This window comes from Nomascus leucogenys, chromosome 22a, assembly GCF_006542625.1.
Source record: "Nomascus leucogenys isolate Asia chromosome 22a, Asia_NLE_v1, whole genome shotgun sequence".
Taxonomy (NCBI): domain Eukaryota; kingdom Metazoa; phylum Chordata; class Mammalia; order Primates; family Hylobatidae; genus Nomascus; species Nomascus leucogenys.
Window position 1 is genome coordinate 5,851,726 of NC_044402.1, and position 6,000 is coordinate 5,857,725.

Below are 6,000 nucleotides of genomic sequence, written 5' to 3' on the forward strand. Positions count from 1 at the left end.
ACATTCCATTTCTGATAATCAGGCCTTCTCTATTTCTGATTTCCTATTAAAATGTACAAAGCAGTGTTTTTTCCCTCATCTAAAATAGCACTGCTTCTTAGTTTCAAAAAGATCTATTTTCATTTCATCTCATGCGTCTTGCAGTGTTGCTTATATTCCTTCTTACGAAAAGCCCCAACACCCAACCTACAACCATGGTATTTAAATTAATAGGTATAAGGACAAATTGATTAAGACCTTCACATGGATTGCTAATGCCACACTGGGATTTGTTAGGTGACTGACTACATTTGAAAATGCAGTTATTTTTTAAAAGATGTATTCATACTACCATGAAAAAAATGGGCATTTGATTATTTTCTAAGCCTCCTTCTCAAGCCATTCAACTCTTTCTTGGACCCTAAAGCAAATACTGAATACAGAAGAAAAAGAAGGGTAAAGGAGTAGTTGCCTTCAGACACTAGAACAGGCACTGAATGAACCAAACCTTGAGAACCACTGTGTTACACACAAGAACATAAGGGTTTCATAGATTTCATTAATATGGTAAGTGACCTAAGAAAAGCGTCAGTCTGATCTCCTCACTTTGAGCAAAGAAACAGAAAAACGCAGCAACTTGCCTAGGGTCACACAATCACAGTCAGAGATGGAATTAGAACTGAAGTGTCCTGATTTCTAACTCAAGTGTTTCTTCTCCACATTAGTGGCTCTCAAAAGTGGGGTCATCCACCAGCCATATTAGCATCACCTGGGAGCTTGTTAAGGATGAAAAATCTCAGATCCCACCCCAGAATTAGTGCATCAGAGGCTGGGAGGAGAGAACCAGCACTGTTTTAATAAGCCCTCCTGGGGATTCTAACGCACGCTCAAGTTTGAGAACCACTGACTGCCCCATACCAGCAGTTCTCAACTGGGGGTGATTCTGGGCCCCAGGAACATTTGGCAACGTCTGGAGATACTTTTAGCAGTGATGACTGGGAAATGAGGGTTGGGTGTTGCTTCTAGCATCTAATGGGTAGAAGCCAGAGATGTTGCTAAACATCCTACTATGTACAGGTAGCCCTCCACAACAAAGTATTATCTGTCAATAGTGCTGAGGTTGAGAAACTCTGCCCTACATCTACTAGTGGGAGGGCAGAAGAACTAGGAAAGCTGTCCATGCTTTTCTTTCTCTCTCTCTCTCTCTGAAAGTATCTATCTCCTTTAGCTGCAAGTTCAGTTCTCTTTCATAAATGCATCCTGTGAAGCTGTACCTCCCCGCTGGAGTGCCTCCAATAGGTAAGACAAGCTGACACACTGAGTCTTTGGCTACTTCTGAGATCAGAGCCTCAGGCCCCTTGGCCAGTCACTCTCACAGCAAGCAGCTATATCTCGTTCCCAAGGGTATCACGCAAATGTTGGCATTTTTCATGAGTGCCATGATGTAAGTAAAGATAAGAGAGCGGCATAGATCTTTTTTTCAAAGGTCAGAGTTTCTCCTGTGAAAGGAAAATAAATCTTGGGGCCCCCAAAACACTAAGCTAAAGGGAAAAGTCAAACTGGGAACTGCTTAGGCCAAACCTGCCTCTCATTCTATTCAAAGTCATTCCTCTGCTCACTGAGAAAAATACATATCTGATTTGCCTCCTCTGGAAAACCTAGGCAGAAACTCAAAAGAACGCAACTGTTTGTCTCTCACCGACCTGTGACCTGGAAGCCCTCTCCCTGCTTGAGTTGTCCTGCCTGTCTAGAGGGAACCAATGTATATCTTACATATACTGATTGATGTCTCATGTCTCCCTAAAATGTATAAAACCAAACTGTGCCCCGACCACCATGAGCACGTATCGTCAGGACCTGCTGAGGCTGTGTGACAGGTGCACGTCTTCAACCTTGGCAAAATAAACTTTCTAAATTAACTGACAGCTAACTCAGATATTCGGGGTTCACATTCTGGTAACCACAAAGGGATTCTGAGTGAAGGTGCCCCTGACCTTTGACAAATCTTCTATTGGTGCTTGTACCAGCTTGAGCTATCTTTATGGCTCAAACCAACAGGACAATTTGCTGAGGCCTGGAAGCACCTCCTCCAGAGAATCTCTGATTTCCCAAAATCTGGATGAGATTTAAAGTTTATTTTGCTGTACAACTCTGGTTTTTTTTTTTTTTTTTTTTGATGTTTTACTTGCTTCCAACACAAGGAAGGCAAGTTTTTCCTGCTTCCACGATGGAAGGCAGGAACTCCTTTATGGAGTTTGAGCTCGCTTCCAACAGGGAAGACAAATTTGAGTTTTTTCCTGCTTCTTGGATGGCACAGAGCAGTCTTCAGACTGAGATCCATCCCTAGGTCAGTAACTGAATTGGGGTTTGTCTTGGCTAAAGTTAAGATTAACATGCCGGGCACAGTGGCTCACACCTGTAATCCCAGCACTTTGAGAGGCCAAGGCGGGTGGATCACTTGAGGTCAGGAGTTTGAAACCAGCCTGGCCAACATGGTGAAACCCCATCTCTACTAAAAATACAAAAAACTTAGCCAGGTGTGGTGGCAGGCGCCTGTAATCCCAGCTACTTGGGAAGCTGAGGCAGGAGAATTGCTTGAACACGGGAGGCGGAGGTTGCAGTGAGCCAAGATCACACCACTGCACTTCCGCCTGGGTGACAGAACGAAACTCTGTCTCCAAAAAAAAAAAAAAAAGGATTAACAACCAGCTGGTCTTATTTTCTCCTTACCATTAAAGCATTCAGTAATCGTTAAGTTGTGCCATCATTTGTTTTGCTTAACTGTTTTGTTGTTTCTGTTTTTGTTGTTGTTTCGGTCTTTTTCCCCTTGGGTTTCGTCAACTCTATCTGACTTGATCAGATCTGCAGGAAAGTTCCAAATTATGGGGAACGAGGCCTCTGAAGTGGCTAAACCCCTCTCACCCCCAACACACACAAAAGTGTTGTGGGCAGCGGGCGGGGAGGGAGAAAAATGGCCAGCAAAATGGGGGAAAAAAAAAAGGAAAGATTTTTTGACTAGTTAAAGGGCTTTATTTACATCACATGGCCACCTTTTTGCTAGCCAGGCCAAACTGAAAGAGTGATGGCTGTCACCCCACGCTGCAGTTCCATAGCTAAGGGTTCTGCCTTCTTTTTTTTTCCACCAGGACAGCCTGGGTTTGGTTCCTAAATCAAGCCCTTTATGGTTTGATGCTTGGTACTTCTGCAATAGTAGCAATTTGTGCTAGCTGAAATATGGTAATGAGATTTAAAAAGTTTTTTTAAGAAGCTCAATGGTTAAAAGTCAGTTTAATTAAAAGGTAACATCCAAGGGGTGTGTGTGTGTGTGTGTGTGTGTGTGTGTATTTAAAAGGCCTTCATACTTTTTGTTTTTCTCTTAGGACGTTGTCTTTTTTTTCTGAGCAAAAGTTTTCTTCTCAGTTGATTGAATTGTTTTCTCCATTTACTTCTGCTGTCTCTCCTTTCTCTTGCACCCTCTGATGCATGAGGGACCAGGACATACTTATCCCTGCCAAGTAATATTAGGTGTCAAAATTTGGCGTGGGGTTACAAAACTAAAAACCCAGCTCAAAACAGAATGATCTTTGCTTGTATAATTTTTAATAAATAAGATATTGATATTAATTTAATGAAAACAGCTACATCTTGAATTATTTAGTAAAATTACCATAACTTCTAATCTTGTGGCTTTAGGCAGTCTAGTCCACAGGCAGTAAGGAGGTTTGTTTTGGGAAAGGACTGCTATCATATTTATTTCAAAACTATAAACTAAGTTCCTCCCATAGTTTGGCCTACGCTCAGCAATGAACAAGGACAGCCTGGAGGTTAGAAGCAAGATGGAGTCAGTTAGATCATATCTTTTTCACTGTCTCAGTTATAATTTTGCAATGGCAATCTTCACAACTTTAAATGATGACTGTTGTAGTTTTCATAAGTAATCTAGGTAAATGATTAGAATAAAATAATTAGGTAAATGTAATGAAATACTTGTAGACAAACTTGTCATAATTTAGAATCTAAAGTTAAATTAAATAAGATATTTCATTATTTGGGTATATTCCAATAAAAATATATTGTAGGAAAACATTCTAAAAAAATACATGTGTCCTTTTTAAAAAGGTGAACAATTTTTGTCTAATTCAAAGCTTATTTAAAGGTTATGTACAAAACATGGTAAAAGGAACCAGGAAATAAGAGAAATATATAGAAAGTTACAGAAATAAAGAGGTATTTTTTGGTAAGAAAGCTTAAAGAGAAATAATTTTATATGAGAAACAATCTTGAATGGTAAATGCAGTCCTAGAATAAAATGACTGGTTATTTAAGAAAGAGGGACATTCGGGAAGTCCAAGCATGTCATGAATGGTGTACGTAAGTCACAATAAGAGGATTTATTAAAACAAACAAAACTTTTATATGATCAAAGATAAAATGGTCTTTCTAGAGACTGAGTTTGATGTAAAAAAAAAACACTTATACACTAAAGAACTCACTAGAACAATAAAATTTCCTTAAGGGATTGATTTACTTTTAATAAATGACAAGAGATTTTAATTTTTTTTAACCCAAAGTTCAACCTTTCTTGCATCTTGCCATTTTCGGTTTTCTCTCCCCTTTTTAAAGGTGTGAAATAGTACTGCCCTCCTTCGACTCATTTTCAGCTCATAAAAGTTTTTTTTTCCCTTGAGTTCTGTTTGTTGTGGCCTGATGCTAACATTTGTTTGTTTGTTGGTTGGTTGGTTTATTTTGAAACACAGTCTCACTCTGTCGCCCAGGCTGGAGGGCAGTGGCACCATCTCAGCTCACTGCAACCTCTGCCTCCCAGGTTCAAGTGATTCTTGTGTCTCAGCCTCCCAAGTAGCTGGGATTACAGGCGCACGTCACCACATGCAGCTAATTTTTGTATTCTTAGTAACGACAGGCTTTCGCCATGTTGGCCTGGCTGGTCTTGAACTCCTGACGTCAGGTGATCCACTGCCTCGGCCTCCCAAAGTGCTGGGATTATAGGCGTGAGCCACCGCGTCTTGTCCTCTAACATTTTTTAAAGGTCTAAAAGGAATGTTTTCTTCCAATATAATATTCTGTGCACTGCAGAAGGTCTCTTCTTTTGCCTTTTGGTAATTGGTCTAACAGATTTTACATTTTATCAAAATAATTCCTATGCCATTAAGTTTGGTTTGCTTAAGAAAAAAACTGAGATTAAAAAAAATTTTTTTTTAATTAAGGTTATTGGCCAGGTGTGGGGGCTCACGCCTGTATTCCCAGTGCTTTGAGAGCCCACGGCGGGCAGTGATCACCCAAGGTCAGGAGTTTGAGACCAGCATGGCCAACACGGTGAAACCCCATCTCTACTAAAAATACAAAAATTAGCCGGGAATGGTGGCACATGCCTGTAATCCCAGCTACTTGGGAGGCTGAGGCAGGAGAATCGCTTGAACCCAGGAGGCAGAGGTTGCAGTGAGCCGAGATGACACCATTGCACTCTAGCCAGGGCAACAAGAGCAAACCTCTGTCTTAAAAAACAAAAATAAAAATAAAAAATAATAAAATTAAGGTTATTACATCCATGTATCTTTCTGTATGTGCTTTTAAAGTCCTTGTGACACTGAGTTACAGGGCTTTGACTCCTGGGTCTAAAAAGGGCACCAGGTCCTGCTAAATGTTAAACGGTGACAGCAATTAAAGCCTCATCTTCAGGCCTGGTAGGAGATGCCAATCAAAATAAACCACATTCCTGAGATGCAGGGCCAGAAATTAAAGCTAGTCAACTCCTCAAGGCCCAGGGACTATGGTGGAAGACGTGGGTGCGTGAGATTGTAACGGTCGATTTTGAGAGATAAAGTAAGTTCAGTTTCTCTGTAAGTTAACCATTAATGTCATAGGTATGCTGATGCAAGACCAGCATACGGGCTCCTATGTCAGATTAACAAAGTTTTCTTGAAGCATTAGCCAACTCCTTAATACAGGTTATAAAGGTTATAAAAGGCTTATGGAAGTTATATATTATGGTCAAGATTAAAA